The sequence below is a fragment of the Macaca fascicularis genome, chromosome 5 (assembly GCF_037993035.2).
Source record: "Macaca fascicularis isolate 582-1 chromosome 5, T2T-MFA8v1.1".
Taxonomy (NCBI): Eukaryota; Metazoa; Chordata; class Mammalia; order Primates; family Cercopithecidae; genus Macaca; species Macaca fascicularis.
In genome coordinates, this window is record NC_088379.1 from 125,825,100 (window position 1) to 125,843,711 (window position 18,612).

At 38.8% G+C, this 18,612-nt stretch overlaps 1 protein-coding gene across 10 annotated transcripts in view; it reads right to left on the bottom strand.

Moving 5' to 3' along the window:
* Positions 1-18,612, bottom strand: part of PRDM5 (PR/SET domain 5) — a 221,202-nt gene that overhangs the window by 36,383 nt on the left and 166,207 nt on the right. The window contains exon 15 of one of the 10 annotated variants that reach the window (XR_012435351.1): positions 12,402-12,486. The exons of the other annotated variants lie outside the window; for them this stretch is intronic. The gene's annotated coding sequence lies outside the window, so the exon portion shown is untranslated. The remainder of the gene's footprint in view (positions 1-12,401; positions 12,487-18,612) is intronic. 10 annotated transcript variants of the gene reach the window in all.

The following is an 18,612-nucleotide window of genomic DNA, read 5'->3' on the forward strand; positions in this document are numbered from 1 at the left end:
ATAATCACTGTAAATCTGAGATTTATAAAAGACAGGAAAAACCTTAATAATCCATCTGTCCAATATGTCATTACAGTATAAATAAATAGCATTTGGTGATGAAAATGTGTTTGGGAAATTGTTCCCATTTCTGGTTCCTATTATTTCCATTTATAATCTTGAACACATAATGACATAGGAAACTAAATGATGTATGTATATGTGTGTGTGTGTGTGTGTATATATAATTTCTGATTTGATTCTAGACAATTATTATTTCAGAGAACATTTACACTTAATAATATACAATATTCATAAAAAGACTAATCAATTTTTTCTTTAGGTGAATGTTTGCTTTCATTTTGCAAGGATATGACATCATGGAACTTGGTGTACTAATTTGTTTTGTACCAATTCTTATCCTCCACTTTCCCACCAAGCAACATCTACCCTGCCCCCTGCCCCTTACATACTTTGCCTAGTGTTGCATTAGAAGCAAGGCCTTGGCCTTCTAATATTCATATTTTAAAATGTTCTAGAAACAACTGAGGTTACAAGAAAGGGTAACATCCACACTACGGAGCTTCCATAATGGAGAGGTACACCAAATAGAAAATACACACAAGAAATATGATTTGTCTGAAAAATACCCAAATGTGTGATAAAGAAATGTAATTTACAATTGAAAGCAGAACTAAAGGAAAGGCAAAAACTGAAGGTAAAGAATGTAATTTAACAAGTAGCACATTTAAATATTCCTCAGAAGCAAGGAAACTGAAGCCTGCCTAGAAAGATATGAATCTAGGACCCCAGAGGAGATGGCTTTCCCTCTAACGAATTATGGTTGACACAGCACATACAGATGAAGTCTCAAGCAGGAAGTGAAGAAAGAGATAGCCAGACCCTTGATGTTTCTCAGGATAAGCAGGTTTTTACTTCAGCATCAGTATGGTTTTGGTCAAACTGAAAATGATACCACGTTCTTAGAATATCTAACTGCCTCCATTAGAGTAAAAATAAAGAAATCAAAGAATAACAGCTTTTTTATGGAGCAAAAGGAAAAATCCATAAGTATATTTTAATGAGTGACCTTTATCCTTAAGACTCTATTTCCTTCATGATTTTAAGAATATGGTTTATTACAATACCTAGGAATACTGAAAGCAAAGCATTTTTTTAAACCCCACAACATCCATGAGATGAAGGCAGCATGACTGAGAGGCCCCATAGGTCCTTCAAAGCAATAATTCACACAGCCTAAACACCAATCTTGATATAAACTTGCCATGTGATCTACTGTGAGTCGTCATTGGCCTAGGCGTATCTTCCTGAAAAATTACCATATCAAAAATAGCCATCTTCAAGGATATGAAAGACTCATATTGAAAATGCTGTTTTGATTTCCTATGAGCAAAGAAACTACTATACAAGGAATTTAAGTTAAAAATGTGGACAGTAAGTCTCTCTACATTGAAATTTCCCTTATTATAATGTATTACAAGGGACATGAAGTATCTCTTCCTGGTGGCTTTCACAATTTTAAAAATATTTCAAAGAAAATAGCTTCTAAGGTATAAGTGAAGGGAAAATGGTGTTGAAGTCCTAGTGGCACTACCACATGATTTCCTGCGAGGGGTGTCCCCATGCCAGTCATCTTGGTGTGGTCCCAGCAAGCAATATTAGAACAGGAATCCTGAGGACCATGTACTGAGGGAGTCTGGTAGACCCAAGAGATACTGGAGCAGCAACAAGTTGTTATTGAACTGAATGGGAAATTGACACCAGTTTTCTTACAATTTTTCTGAAAGATTAGTTCATTCAATATGGAACATAATACTTTAGAACATCTTGATGGCTGCATATCTAGGAATGAAGGATAAGGTCTTTAAAGATAAGCTAACTTCCAATCTTGGTGCTGCCTATTACTAGTCATTGTAGTAATGACGACCTGGGATTTGGACAAGCTACTTAAGCTCTCTAAGCCTCACTTCCCTCATTTGTAACATGGAATATTATACCTATGTCATAGCATTTTGCTTATCTTAATGGTTGGCACATAATATGAACACAGTAAGGATATTTTACATATTATATTAACCTGCTTTCTTCTCTTCAACACTGCAATATGAATATAAATATAATGTTATCCAAAATTGAAAAAGGCACATGAATCATGTAAATATAACTGGGTAACTTTATGTAGAAATAAAATTATGTAGGAACCTCAACATAGCATAGTTCTTGAAATCCATTAATGGGATCTTCATACAGATAAATCTTTATCCCAAGATACTTGTGATACTTTAAAATTCTCCGAATAGAGAATAAGATGAACATAAAATTCTGTTCCAGAAAGAAAATAGTTTGAAAATAATGTATTCCTTTTCTAAGAATAATGGCCTCATTTCTTTTAAAAATTAATTGCATATTGCCTATCTTTAAAACAAAGAAAAACTATATATATGTATTTCAGAAAGCATGTACTTTCCTTTAAATCCTGAAGTATATTATTAAAGTCTAAAGATAATACAGTGGTGGTGAAGCAACAATCAGCTTAGATGCTAAATATTTATAGTTTTCTTTTAGCTAAATCTGCATCTGCTCTACACATACTCTTTGTGGATATACCAAGTTCATAAAGGAGTTTAGTGGACATCCCTGAAACAACTATACTGTATTATTGTTACAAACGGGGCTGTCCAAGCCAGAGAGATGAAGTTGTTCTCTGACACCACTCTGCCCAGGCTCTTACAAGAAGAGGTGCAGATAAGATACAAAAGCCCTTAGAATTTCCCTTGCAGCAGCCGTGAGAAATAAAGAGACAGGTGGATGAAAACACTACTCACCTAAAGCCCTGCTATTTATACTTGAATATTGACTATGACACTTTATAGTCAGTTCAGCAAATGCCTAACAATTTCCCACTGTGTGCCAGGCAGTCAGCTAGACTCTGAAGTTCTGCCCACCCATGAGCAAGACATTTTCACAGATGTTGTGTAATTTGAGGGAGAAAGTGACACCAACAGAGCTCAGTGCACGGCAGTGTACAACAAGTGATGATAGCACAGAGAAGGGGTCCCTCACCCGGCTATGACATGTGGGTCAGAACATGATGGAGGAGGTGATTTCACTTAAGCAGAGGTTTTTTTTTTTTTTTTTTTTAAACAAAAATTTCCTTATGGTAAGAAGCCAGGCAGTAAAGCAGAGAAGAAGATGTCAGCTAAAACAAGAATAAGAATGGTGTAATTTTGGGCTGGCAAATGAGACTGGAGAAAAATCTGCTTTATATTTATTCCCTTGTTTTTAGTAATAGAAACTAATTCTATTTAGTGTGGCAACAAGCTTAAGAAAAGACGATAACTCCAGAATTCCTCATAGCCAAGTGTGGTCATGTGGAAGCTGGTGGGTAGGACTTCCAGAAAGCTCCTAAGTGGAAGTGTAATCAGCAGGGACATATCCTATTACCTTCTCTTTCCTCCTCCTTCCTGTTGCCTGGAATGAGGATGTGATGGCTAAAGTGGCAACATCCACCTTGAGTCACACTGGAACCTTGACAATGGAAGCCACACGCCTTGATGACTTTGTGGAAGTGCCAAACTATCCCTGGAATGCCTAGCCCTGGACACTTATGAATAAACCTGTTCGTGTTTAAGATACATGGCTGGGTCTCTGTGATTAGCAAGGCAAGCAATTTCTGATGCCAAGCTGGTTGAAAATATGAAGGGTAATTCTGTGAGTAGGTGACAGAAGTTGTAAGGGTCCCTATAGCTAAAACAGTTAAGAAACTGTGTGTCTGATGAGGTGTTCAAATTAATGTTGAACCATCTCAGAATAAGGGTAGGCATTTGGGTGACTTAAGAGGAGCTCCTACAGTCTTTACCATATGGAGATCATCTAAAACACTGGTAGCTGAACATAGAAAAGGGAGAATTTGCAGGATCTATTATCTATTGTTTTATTCTTAAGACTGAGTATATCATACATAGTTCATATGATTATTGGGAAGATTTCTTGATTAGAATACAAGTACTTAACTCAGTACATAGTATATAATGGTCAATAAATAGTTACCCATTCTAAAATGTGCTTCTTAACATCTAATATTAAGTATTCAGATTATAATATTTGTTTTATGCACTTTTAGAAACTTTGTCCTTTTCACATTAAGAGTCACTTACAAGATCTCCAATTATTACAGAAAAGATAGACAAATTCCAATAGTAATAAAAATATAAATTCCTAATAAGTAAATTTTATATTCATTGTAACTTATCTCTTGAGATCAGATGTATTGCTGGAAAATAACTGATCTCTGAGGTAACAAAATGCAGGACAATACAACAGGTTACTTCACAATAAAATATTTTTAAACAGGTAATAATTTTATACAACATGTTACTAAAAATAAAAAACTATAAAAACCAAAAAATGGTATAATACTCCTGCTCTCTAACCGAACCTGTTATTAAGTTTCCCTTTAATTTCATGACCAAATGAATTTGAGGAGAGATAATGTCATCAAAGTGCTTGCAGAGAGAGAGCAACATCCCTGCTATAACTAGCTATACCCAGTCTTCAACATATTTTGACTTAAATTCCCTCATTTTTAAATAAAGGGGTTGGATTAACTGACCTCTTATGTGCTTTGCAGCTGGGATATTCTATGACTCTAGACTGCACTCAAAATAGGTCACAAATAATGAAGACATTTTAGAAATGTTGTGCATTGTATTTTGTTCTCACTTGTAATAGCAAATAACTACAGCCTCAGCAATTGTTACAGTTTTACTAGTCTCAACCTACAAGACCATTTGTGTAACATAAAAGAAAAAAGATACGAAAGAAAAATAGGTCAGTTCAAGGGGTACACAGAGCTGCTTGGACTGAACGTTTTCTTTATTTCATAGGTTTGTGTTTCTAATAAGGAGGGAACACCTAGTATTATTGTTCATTTTATTACTGCATTCTCTCACTAGGAAACAAATGAAAGCCTGTGCTGATTTAGTGTTATCTACAGAATCAATCCTATCTTCCTGTTCCAGCACCAAAAGCTCCTCACAGTCTTGTCACACCAGCCTGATCCCCACCTCATGCTCCAGTTCTCAACAACACACACCATGGGCTCGCCTACACTGCGCTTCTCACCCACCCACAAATCACAGCTTCGCATCCTTGCACACAGCACTCAGTTGGTTTGCAATGCCCTATCCCCAATCTTGTTCCTTTTCCTAGAAAACTCGGACTCATGCTTTCTGATCCAATTTACACTTCCTCAGTGGACCCTACCTGGTCTCCCTTGAGCAAAGCCAGATGCTTTGTTTTCCATGTTCCAATGTTCCCATCACACATGGTTCTCTTTTACTGTGAGAATATCTAATGCAACAATGCAAGCTTCCCACTCCCCTCCTGGGTATGCAGAGAACTCCGGGTGGCTGAGACCAGGTTTTAAACACTTTGTCCTTTCAATGTTAATAAAGATCTATTTAGAAAGTCTCAATTTTTACAGAAAAGATATATAAATACCAATGAGGATGAGGATAAAATCATACAACATGCAGTTATATTATGGAATGACTGAATGAATACGTGAACTAAGCTCTAAGAAAAAAAGAGAAGAAAAACAATGACATAAAAATTAAAAAAAAAAAACAAAACAAAACTGCGCTAATAGAATTAATGTACCAGTAAAGTATGCCGATGGCAGAGGTGGCAGGGAAGGCTGTATAAAAAGTGAGACCTGACTGGGAGACTGGGAGAGGGACTGTTTTATTTGTACCCTCAAAAAGTATTGAAGTGGACCTAGGCAAGCATGGTCATCCTTAGGAGAAGGACACATGGTCCAAACTGGCCAAGGCCCAGAGTGTCCAGGAGGAAGGGGGCACAGGAGGGGCAGACAGCAGGCAGCACAGCCAGGCTGGCACAGGGCACCCAGGCCAAGCCACCTGGGCTCCATTCTGCAGGCAGAGAAGAGCCACTGTAGGCGGGGGGGGGGGGGGGGGGGGGCTTTGTTTGTTTGTTTTGTCTTTAGTAACTGAGACACTTGATCAAAGCAAATCTTTATAAGTATTGATGCAGCCATACATGGGATGCATTAGACCAGCGATTCTTGAATTGTGTTTTGTAAAAGACTACCTCCAGTGAGATGTTAGTAGAACACACACACACACCCCCTTACTCGCTACACTCAAACTCTCCTGGCAAATGCTAGCCTAAACAAACTATAAGAAATGCCTTTATTGCTGGATTTCTTAGAATCTGGAATATGGTTATATATATCATAAAACTGCAAGATTCAGACATACCATGTGATTTTTTCCCAGAAATGCTGAAACGCTTCCCTTCTCTTGGCTTCAGTGCCATCTCCCTGTTTTCTCCTGGTTCTCCTTCAGCCTCTTTAGCTGCTCCTTCCCAGTTTCCTTTTGGACAATATTCTGGGGCTCAGCCGTTTTTTTTCCATTCCACATAGATGTCTCCAGTGAATTTTCTACTCCTGCAGACTAAACGCTCCTCTGTTTCTTCCAGTACCTTTCCCTGACTGGCCCTCCTCCCATGCTGAGGTAGGTGGTCTTCCTATGTGCACACACAGCACCCTGGGATACTGTATGTGCATACTTTCAGCATGGTCTTTTCCATGTTCTATCTCGTTGTCTTCTCCCCCAGACTGTGCAAGGGCTGCAGTCTTTTCTTAACTGTTCCTTCAGTACATGGCACATAAGCTGACTCTGTAACATTTAGTTGGCCATCTGAGACCAAATACATGTTCTTAAAGAGTTACGATTAGAAACATACCACATTGGTCAAAGAAAGTCTCTTTAATCAGGAGTTCTCTATACATGCAACAACTGTTTGAAGTCATTGTTAAGCGAAGTTAAATAGAAACTGTCATGGAATTCCCTAAGATCAATTCTTTTGCTTTTAATTTTTGACATTATGTGAGATAATCAAGAAAGGCCCTGTGTCACCATGGTGTCATCCAACTTACACTACAGGGATCTGATTTTATTCCTATTGTGCAGAATAACAGTATATAAATCAATCCTTAAACTAAAAGTTCCAATAAATAATCCTTTCAAATGAAACTCTGTCTAAATTTTACATTATTCATATGTTCAAATGATAATGAGCTCATAAGCTTCTCTAATACCTCAGTTAAGACACTGATTCCAGCTGTAGTAACAGTCCCTGAGAGTTATGTGACAGACAGAAAATGAGGCACTTACAGGACATTGGCCTTTGTGCTACTGTACCCTATTGGGGCAGAAAAAAGCTGTTCACTTAAAATGCTGAGATCTCTCCTGTCAGGTCTGGAGGGTGGATGGGAGATACAGTCTTTTGATTTTAACCACAGATGTTTTATGCCTTGCTCTGGAGCAGTGGGAGGAAGAGGCAGACCAAATGGAGACTAGGAAAAGGCCACTGAAAAGGGCTCTACTGATTCTCTAAGGATGGTGTGCCTGGGAGTATCTTCTTGAGACACTCCCTTATCTCTGCCCAAAATCACCTGGACAGGATAATAAAAAAATTGTTGGCAGGCTGAGGAGAACCCAGGCAGAGGCGCAAGAAAAGAGATGTCTAAGACTTTTTAAATAAATAAATATATGGGGTACCAGTGCAATTCTGTTACAAGCATAGATTGTGTAGCAATTAAGTCAGAGCTTTTAGGTTATCCATTACCCAAATAATACACATTATACCCATGAAGTAATTTCTCCTCATCCTTACTCCTCCCACCCCTCACCCTCTGAGTCTCCACTGTCTATCATTCCATTCTCTATGTCCATTTTTTTTAGCACCCACTTATAAGTGAGAATGTGATGTTTGGCCTTCTGTGTCTGGCTAGTTCCACTTAAGATAATGGCCTCCAGTTCCATCCATTTTGTTGCAAAAATTATGATTTCATTCATTCTATGCTGGAATACTATTCCGTTTCGTGTATGTGTGTGTGTGTGTGTGTCACATTTTCTTTATCCAATCATCTGTTAATGGATACTCAGGTTGATTCCACATCTTTGCTATTGTGAATAGTGCTGCAACAAACACGAGTGCAGGTATCTTTTTGATATAATGATTTCTTTTCGCTTGGACAGATATCCAGTAGTGGGCTTGCTGGATCAAACAGAACTAATCAATGATTGATGATGCTGGTACTGGCCAGTAACTAGCAAGAGACAAAATAATTGGCAGGGCTGAAAATGCCAACACTCTGAGATCACTGACCTTCAAAAGCTCCTCAAGAGTCCTGAGCTTAGGTAAAGCCCAAACATGTTCATCCAGCATTCAGAGACGACCTTTTATCATCTGCCCTTTGTGCATCCCAAAAGCCTCTTTTTTAGTACACCTTCTACTCTACTCCATAACCCACCCATATGAAGTTTTCTGACACTCTCAGGCATCTTGTACTATATATTAGATAATGTATCCCTAATACCTAGCAGAGTACTGGCATATAGTTGGCTTACTAAACATTTGCAGAATTAGTGAATTTTCCTATATCCAGGTATCCAAGAAGCGCAGTCTAGATCAATGAGCACAATCTCAAAGCCCTGGCACAGTGACATATTAATGGCACACAGACAGCGACTAGTTGTAAAGTGATTTCTTATTAAAAATAAAGTACTATAATTGCAAATAGTCTACTTCCTTTTCACAAATGAGGTGGGTTTTAATCTTAACCCCTAATAACACCATTTTCATTCATTTCCATCCCAGTATGCTGTCCTACAATAGCAATAAGCAGGAGAGTTAAGGCTTGAGCTTGAAGAATTGTACACGGTCCATGCTGTGGCCTGAGGTGTCTGCCCACCTGAGCTTCATCTGTCAGGTGTGTCAGGCAGATACGTAGGGTGAGAGTGGCTTCATCAGAGGATCACAGATCTCTGGCTTCCTTCTGTGGCAAGTACATCTCTAAAAACAAACTCTTCAGAGCCAGATGACAAGAATGGCCCAGACAGGCAACCAGGGAAGGCTGGGCCCAGCATACATCAATGCAGAGCATCAAGTTCAGAGTAATAGGTGTACAGTTGCCTATTCCTGCCTAGACAGACAGAACTACCTCTCACATGGTAAAATGTGGAAATGCAGAGAAGCACATGCAACTGAAGAAGACAACCAGAGCAACAAGGAAGGGCAACTGAGAGCTAAGAGAGAGCCATGCCAAAGACTCCAGGACCTCGGAGTAGGCCCGGCACCAGTTATACACTTGGGACCCAGTACTTTCCCATGCCATCACATGGCATACTTGGGATTATGTGTTACTTAAAATAATGTCCTTAGGGTCCACCTTTCCTGACAGACACAAGCAGGGCCTGTGACACTACAGCTTCTGGCACACAGTTGGGCACGTCAGAAACATCTGATGAATGCACACACTCTTGCCTTCTCATACCTTCTTGTCAAGTCTTTAGTGAGAAGGAATTGCTGATTAAAAAAGAATTAAACTTATGAGTGACTCCCAGTTCCACTGAAGGTAGAGACAAGGTCTGATTTGTGTACTACTGTAGTCCAAGCTCATAGCACACTGTAGTCATTTAATCAATGTTTGTTGAATAAATAAATGAATGGATTCATGTATCTTATCTAGTATATTTGCTGAGTTAATTTGACAAATTTAATAATTTGCTTCTGACATAATTTCACTTCATTCTTTCAACAAACCTAATAACTCACTAGGTGCCAGGCACACGGCTGCTAAGGGAAAAGAGATGTGAGCTACAATTCCTGTCCACATGAGAGTCACAACCTAAAAAGGAGAAACATATAAACAAATTGTAACAACTTTTCTAAATTCAAAAGCAGAGGTTTGTGTATTTAAAACAGCTGTAGTCAGAGAGCATTAACAAAGAAAGTCCCAAATAGGGAACGTCCCAATCAACCTCCTAATCATAACCAGAGATCACCCACGCTTGAGTTTGCCAGACACCCAACCTCAACAGCAAGAATTACCTTCCTGATGCCCCCGAACAAGTATCATTCTGATTACAGCAGTACTGCTAGATAACCCAGTTTCAGACATTTTCGTTATCATTTAATATTCTAGAAAGTATTAAGGAGAAAACTGTATAATGCTGATGAGCCTATTCACTTTAGCCATCCTAATATCACACCAATTATAAGACCAATTACTTAAAATGAAAGCTCTTAATTTATTTATACAAATTTCAGTGTTACATAAGCAAATTTGCCATCAGATTTTTGGATCTACAGATTAAATAGTATGTAAGTATAATGAGAGCCTTTAAGTTCACACTTTCCTGTGAACTTAAAGAAAAATCTTTTTCAGAATATTACAAGCCTTTCTAAACAACTGTTAGTATACTTTTTAACACTGAGTTGTAAGGTGTGTATTTTCCAAAAACAAAACACAGCTCCCATTGGTAAACAGTGATATTGAGATACAACAGCTAACTTCTCTTTGGGAACATTTAGTAAGTGCTCACTTTAATGCTCTGTCCAGAAATGTCGATCATTTAAAATATAAAAGAATATTACACAATTAAAATTGTACTTAGCATTATGTAATATTTAGTACTTGTTCTAGTTATCTATTGCTACATAATAAACCATTCCAAAAAATACATTATTATTGTTTATGGTTTAATATTTGTTTATTGTAATTATTTTGTTTAATGATATAAAAATAACATAATTTTTCATGGTTTTGTGGATTGACTGGGTTCTGCAACAGTTTTCACTTGGAGTCTTTCTTGCAGTTGCAGTCAGTTGGCTGTAGCTGAAGTTATCTGAAGGCTCAACTAAGCTAGAAAGCCAAAATGGCTTACTCAGATGACTGGCAGTACATGTTGGCTACTGTGTGGCATGCCTATCTGGCCTCTCCACATTCCTTGGGGTCCTCACAACATGGTGGTTGGTCCCAAGAGATATAAGCAGAAGTTCAAAGCTTATTCTGTTCCAGCCTCAGAGGTCCTAGAACATCACTTCTGCTGCATTCTACTGTCCAAGCAAGTCATTTCATTGTTCCCAGCTCAGATTCGAGGAAAGGGAAACTGGACTGTACTTGTTAATGTAAAGAGCAGCATGTGCATACAGGGAGGAAAGAGATTACTGGCACCATCTTGGAGACTACCTTATTACACCATTATTCCAACTAATGCACATTATGTTCTAGATGGGTAGGTGGGTAGTACTAGCTTCCCCTCCCTGCAAAAACCTCAAGCTAAGCAAAGACATATTGAATGAGAATGCAAATACCATTTAAAAACTGTAGAAAAATCACAGCCAATGCCTCTAGTCAGTTCAATCCCTCACATTAATGTAACTCTACTCTTGTAACCTTAACTATAGTAAAACAGAATTTTGTTCCACAAAAGACTTTTGTCTATTTTCCTATGGGATAATTAACCAATCCAAAAAGTTTGCCAAGAGAATGAAATCCAGCTTATTTAAAAATTTCACCTTTTATTCTCAAAGCCTATCAAAATCCAGAGAATCATGATCTTGCATGCCTGGACCAGAAGTCCTTATTTCAAGAACATCATTTGGCATGCCAAAAAAGTATTCCTAACTGGGAAATTTAAAACTTTCTTTTCTGGTGATATTTAAGAGAGCTGACTGGCTCATGGGCAGAAGTTACACAGAGATTAAGAATAGAGGGCACTCTGCCAAGTGGGTTGATGACCATCAGAAAGAATTTTCACAAAGGAGAAATGAAGAAAAAGAAAGGTGGTAACGATGCTGTCGGTCCCTGAAAGGAAAGTGATTTTTCAAGTGGTCTGATTTCCCTTTTACAAAAGAAAATGCCTTACTGTGATAGAATAAGAATGCTCAACTTCATGCAGGTATATATTTGGAGCCAAATAAAATACAATGGTATTTTAAAGTCATTTATCTTAAATGATTCCTTGGCAAGGCATACAAAATTCCCCAAGAAATATATGGGTTGTAGAAACAATAAAAGATTCACTAATTCCAAAATTGAATTAAAGATATTTTCAAACAGTGACAATGAGGCATATTCTTTTGTTCCTATAGGACAAAAGCTGATGAAGTTTAGAAATTATAAAAATGTTAAATTTTCTCCAAAATCATAATAAACTATTTTTAAAAGTTATTAAATTTGTACATCTCTTTTTCTTATCCAGACATAAAGACAGACACAGCTATGAGTGCTCCTCAGGCACTTAACCAAGATAATTGTGAATCCAGTATCCGCTCCTCCCCTTCCTTCCTCTCTAAACCCACAAGCTGCTCTTCCTATCTCTAGGTGGAAAATCACAATACCCCAAAATGCCCCTTGTAGGCATCCTAGATTCGTCTGTGACTCCTCCCTATTCTTCACCACCTATACTGAGTATGTCTAAACTATGTCCAAACTTTGTCAACACTTACCTCAAAGGTGTCCCTCATATACATGCCTGACTCTCAGATCCCATGACCATCTCATGTGGGTCCCTACTCCTGCTCACCTGGCTCCATCATGTCTCCTGACTGGGCCTCCCTGACTCAAGTGCTGCTTTCTTCAATTCTTGCTGGAGAATGATTCAGAGCAACCTTTCAAAGAGATAGAACTTATAATTTCACTCCTCTACTCGAAACCAAACCAAACACACATGATAAAATGTTTTCACAATTCATACCAACTCCTCAATCTCAGCCTATCTCAACATAAGTCATCTTTCAACATGTATCCTCACATTCAGTTACAGTGGACAGGCCACCCTTACTGTATCCGTAGGTGTGCACTTTGTTTATGCAGTCACATTTTTTTCTGGCCTGCCCTCTACCATACTCCTTCAAACGCAACTCAAATATCACCCTCTATCTCTAGTCCTGGAATCCACCAGCCCTCCCAATCTGATTCAACCAACTTGCTTTTGTATCTGTCTCCCAAGCTTTTTATGCATGCCTCCTAATGTGTCCATAAGGATTTCAAGCTGATTCTCCCCTTAAAAGACTCCTTTCTGTTCTCAACCAAGGCTGCATATACTCTATACAATGCTCCTGGAGCTAGGAAAGTTCTTCTTGCCTTTTCCTCCCTTTAGCATACAGCAGCCCTCACTCCTCCTACCTTAACATCTTAATTCACATAGAATGAGCTCTTTTCTTTTTCCTTCAACATCACGCTTACACTCATTCACATGGTTCATCAGCTTGATGTATTGGTCAAAAAGTTTTTGCGATAATTTCCAAATCCTACATCAATAGACCACCCAAAGCCTCTAGATAAATTCAAAGGTGTCTGATGCCTAGGAACTCTGAGATACCCACCCTCATTTGGACTCAGAGACTCACGGTCTCACAGTGTCAAGAGAAAGTGCAAAAGGCACATGTCTGTTAAACCCAGACCTACAATCTGAACAACCTGAGGATCAGGGATGAGAAAGCTCATGAAAGAAAATTAATAAAATATAAAACAATATAACAGACTTGCTGTTACTTGTAACCACTGGCAATTCCATTTTAATTTTGTAAGAACTAATTTGGCTATTTCTGCAAACAAGGCTGGAGAGAACTGCAATCTTAGAAACCTGAAACCTGTATAAGCTAATTGGGTTTTTGAAATGGTGTTCAAAAGACAGAGTTTCTGAAATAACTTTCTAATTGGTCCAGGTGCCTTCCATGTTGAAATCAAAAGTGGTTATACAAGACATGAAGTTTTCTGTGGTAAACAGTTACAAACAACAATTTCTTTTGAACCTAATGTTTATAAAATGGGTATTTATGAGGTTGTGTCCTAACTCACTGAGTGACTGTTTTGGCTCAATGTATCTAATGCAATAAAAACATATGCTCTATAATTTTCAGATGATCCATAGTTCCTAAGACTAAAATGGACTTGAGGCACTGCATACAAAGAGTTCAGCAACTGGCATTTCTCTACCTCATGTAGTTTGGAGTGGTAAAGCAGACCTTTGAGACAAAGACAACAGAGAGAAGAAGGGAAAGGTCTGGCAGCATACCTGGGGTACCCCCAAGGCCAAAGGCCTTGGAAAAATTCAAATCTTTAAACCAAATCTCGGTTTAAAGCTACAGTGTGAAAACTAAGACAATCTTGGCCAGGCATGGTATTTCTCATTTATAATCCCAGTACTTTGGGAGGCTGAGGCCAAAAGATCACCTAAGCCTAGGAGCTCAAGACCAGGCTGGGCAACATAGCAAGATCCTGTCTCCACAAAAATTTAAAAACTTAGCCAGGCATGGTGGTGCATGCCTGTAGTCTCAGCCACTCAGAAGGCTGAGATTACAGGGCCACTGAACCCAGGAGTTCAAGGTTGCAGTACACTATGATTGCACCACACACTCCAGCCTGGGCAGCAGAGCAAGACCCTCTCTCAAAAAAAAAAAAAAAAAAAAATCTTCCCCAAAAGAGGACCTGCTTCCTCCAAATAGCTCTCTCCTCCACCATGCAAGCAAAGAACAAAGACTATGAATGTGACAAAGAACAAAGACTATGAATGTGTCTAGATCTAGACAGGGATGAGAAATGACTCCAAGTGCCAGTGCCCCGAGGGCAAGCATGCTGAGGCTTGCCTGAGGCTGCCAGGGTCTGACTGCATCCTAGGAAACAGAGCCCCTTTAGAGAAATCATAGCAAAATGGCCTAAATTCACACAGGGCCTCTAAATAGGGGTGCTTCCCTGACTGAATGGAGGAGCTAACTGGACATGGAATGTAAGAAGTTCCGCTTTTATCAGCTCCTGGGCAGGAAATTAATCTAGAGCCATTAAGTGGGAAAAGTTATCCCCAAAAACCCTATATAGTTAAAAATAAATCACTACTCATAGGATGTGGAAAGCCACAAAGAACATCACCCCCAACTTAATAGTGACAAAAAACTGAAAAATTTAGTCATTCTTTCAAGCTTAAGGTCATGAAACATTTTGTGAGCTATAAGGTCACAAGACAATCAGATGAACTAAATGTCAAAAAAAAAAATGGAACACAGAATGGTCTCACCTTTGTCAGAGGAAGACAGAACTGTCACAAAATGGGTAGGAAGAAAACAAGTGATGGTTGATTCCTTAAGGATTGCGGACTAGCATTTAGGTTAGAATCCTGGGGACCCTGGCACATGGAAAGTCCACAGCCACTCATCTCTTTTCCACTGGCTCCATCAGCATTCGTAAGAAAGATTAGACGCAGGGCAGGATACCTTAGAGAGCCCCCGGGTGGCACAGACAAGATCTGAGGGTGGAGTAGGAGTATCTGAAGGAACCCATCTGCTTTCTGTCTCTGTGCTGTGTGCGTACAAGGTGATGAGCAGCGGCTGCCAGGGAGCAGCACAAACCACCCAGGCCACAAACCTGCCTCACACAGGAAACAAAAGTCTTTGCCTCTGAGTGAGGAGGGAGACACCTGCCACATCCCAGATGTTACTGTGCTTTGACAGGAGGCAAAAGCTACCAGCTGCTGGGAACATGAAACTTTCAGGTGCTGTGGTCCCAGGCAATGACCCGTGGCCTCTGGAAAGAGACAGAACCTGCCTACATATCCTGCACTGACACCCAGGGGAGCCCAAGAACCCAAGGGATCCACAGGAGAGGTCTGCTGCTGTGGGAAGTGGGGCAGAAACCTCTTTCTCATGCCCCAAACCTTCTACTCCAAAGATACAAGGTGGAGCTCACCTGCCACAGCTGGTAGGGCCAGGAAACCATCCACCCTCTAGGCCTGTGCTGTCCAACAGAGCTTTCTGTGGTGACTGTAATGTCCTATATCTGTGCTGTGGCATACAGTCGTCACCAGACACATGTGCCTCTAGAGCACCTGAAAAGTGGCAAATGCGACTGAAAAAGTAAATTTTTAATTGCATTTAATTAGATTTAATTAAAATTTAAATTTCGATAGCAATAGGTAGCTAGTGGTTAGGACACTGCAGCTGACCCTGAGTGGAGTCAGAGGCAGGGGGCACCTAGCACCAGGGTAGAGGCAGAAATTCTGATAAAGTCACAACCCTGAGACTCAAGTGCAGAGCACCTACCCAACTAATGCTAGAGCAGGGGCCCCAGGAAAGCCCTTTGGCCTACTTAAGTCTCGTGCCTAGTAACAAGCACCAGCAGGCTACTGCCAGTGGAGGGACAAAGGCAGAGAGAGAGAAACATGTTCTGTGGCAAAGGTACACAGGATCGGCCAAAACCTGATGGTGAGGAAGGATCCTCAAGAAAAGCCTGCTGAGCCTCCAGGCCTCGCATGAAGAACACAGCAGCAGCAGTCCACCCACTGGAGAAGCTTATAGCCTGTGGTGACCACAGGAACAATAAACCCCAAACCTAGCTTAGCTCCTGACCAGACTGACTCAAGCCCTCACTCACATTAACAGCCTAGCAGAAGAAGAAGTATACCTATTTCCAGGCATAAGCAGTGTTTACTTTAGTCTCCAATTAGACTTAGAGACTTAGTTTCTTTTACACACACACACACAAACAGACGTGCAAAAATTATGTTACACTTAAAAAGCAAACTCCTGCAATCTTCCCACTCATTATCAAGAGATAGAATAGTCAAAACAATGAGATCCACAGATGGCCCTGATGGTGGAAACACCAAAGAAAGAATTTAAAATGATTACAATTAATATGTCAAAGAATTCAGTGAAAAAGGTGGGTCACACAGATGAACAAATGGGCAATTTCAATAGAAATATAGAAACCATTTATTTTCTTATTTATTTATTTTATTTTTAAATGCAAATTTAAAACTGAAATGTGTTACGGCCTAAATGTAATAGTATTTTTTTTTTAACTGAGTCTTACAGGGTCTTACTCTGTCATTTAGGCTGAAGTGCAGTGGCACGATCATAGCTCACTGCAGCCTCGAACTTCTGGCCTCAAGCAATCCTCCCACCTCAGCCTCCCAAAGTGCTGGAAATACAGGAATCAGCCACTGTGCCAGGCCTTATGGAAACAATTTTTAAAAATCGAAGTGAAAATGCTAGAGATGAAAAACATAATATCAAAGATGCACTCCTTCAATAGGCAGACAGCACAACAGAGGTAGAAAAATCAATGAAGTTGAAAATATCAATAGAAATTAGAAACACAGAGAAAAACACTGAGTTTTTTTTTTTTTTTAATGCAAAGGAAACAAAAAGAGAATAGAGTATTCAAGAACTCTGGAACAATATCAAATAGTCTAACATGTGTAACTGGTGTCCCATAAGAAGACAGAAAGAAAGGGACAAAACAAATTTGAAAAATAAAAAATGGCCAAGAATTTTCTGAAATTTAACTAAAGATAGCAGACTACAGATTTAAGCTGCAAAAATACAATGAAAAACACAACTAGGTACAACATAGCCAGAAGCTGAAAACAACAAATATAAAGAGAATATACTGAAGGAAGTAAAATCACCAGACTTCACCTCAAACCCTGGTCTCTCCAAGAAAGGTCAATGATTAATTAGATTTTGGCAAAATTATCTCCCACATCTGGGGCTCTTACTGCATCCTATAGACAATAACCAGAGAGTAAATGGCTTTATGTTCCTTCTAGAAGGCATTCATGCAGTCACCACAGAATGCAAACTTGGGGGTACAGGCCTGACACAGCATCTTGGGTTGTCTCAGCAAAACTTCCTAAAGATGTACCTTACTGAATTAGATAGCTTATTTTTTTTCTGTTGTTGCTAAAATGGAATTAAAAACTTTTAAAATAGGACCAAAAATGTCTGGGAATTAGAGTTATTTAAATGCTTATGTAATGTGAATGCAAAATTGAAACTGAAATGTGTTATGGCCCAAATGTAACAGTATCTTTTTTGACTGGAGTCTTACAAAATGCAAATAATACTGGGAAAATATGATCTTGCAGAGGTTGTTCCTCTAGAATATTTTTTAAAATCTCTTTTGAGTTTTAATAATAGTTTGATTGTACTAGCTGATAACCTTAGTAGGCTTTTGAAAATTTGAACTAATATGCAAAGACTATCTGTATTTATTCAATGCTTAGGAAACAGTATTTTCAAAATAAAACTGCTTGGGTAAAATATTTTAAAAATGCACAAAAAAGGAAAATTAAAAAAGAGTTTGAGGTAAAACCCAAAAGGCTTACACATATTTACCCTGTTCCTTGGATCTTCTACTCATTGTGGGCGATCCTGCCTAAAATCCTGAGTGCTCCTGGTCTGTACATTCTCTTGAGTTCCCTTAGTCAAAGCCTAGAATTTGTTTTCTTTTTGTGCAGTTAATGTCAGAAAACTTCTGACAAGGGACCATCTGCAGCTGAATACTTTGGAGACAGTGTTGGAATCCTTATATCGAGGTTCAAAAATTCAAAAGGATACGGGACTTTTAAATTTGGGGTCATTACTGTAATTTGTTTAGTGTGGAAATATACCAGAAAATATATGAGCTGGTGGAATGAGAAAATATTCAGTTGAATAATAGGCAAAAAATTGCAAATGGTCTCTGTAGCCAATCTCCCTAGGTTCAAATCTCAACTCTGCCACTTATTTGTTTGTGCCTCAGTTTCTTGTTTTTCAAAAAGAAATCATAATAACAGCTACCTCATAGAGTTGTTGTGAAGCTTAAATAAATTAATAAATGCAAAGGTCTAAAAGAGTACTGGCATGTAATTAGTGATTGTGTGTTTATTTTTATTCATCTTAACTATCTGTATTATTCTCATTAATAACTTTATATTAAAATGAAGTAAAAACCAACTCAATTGAATCGGAAATGTC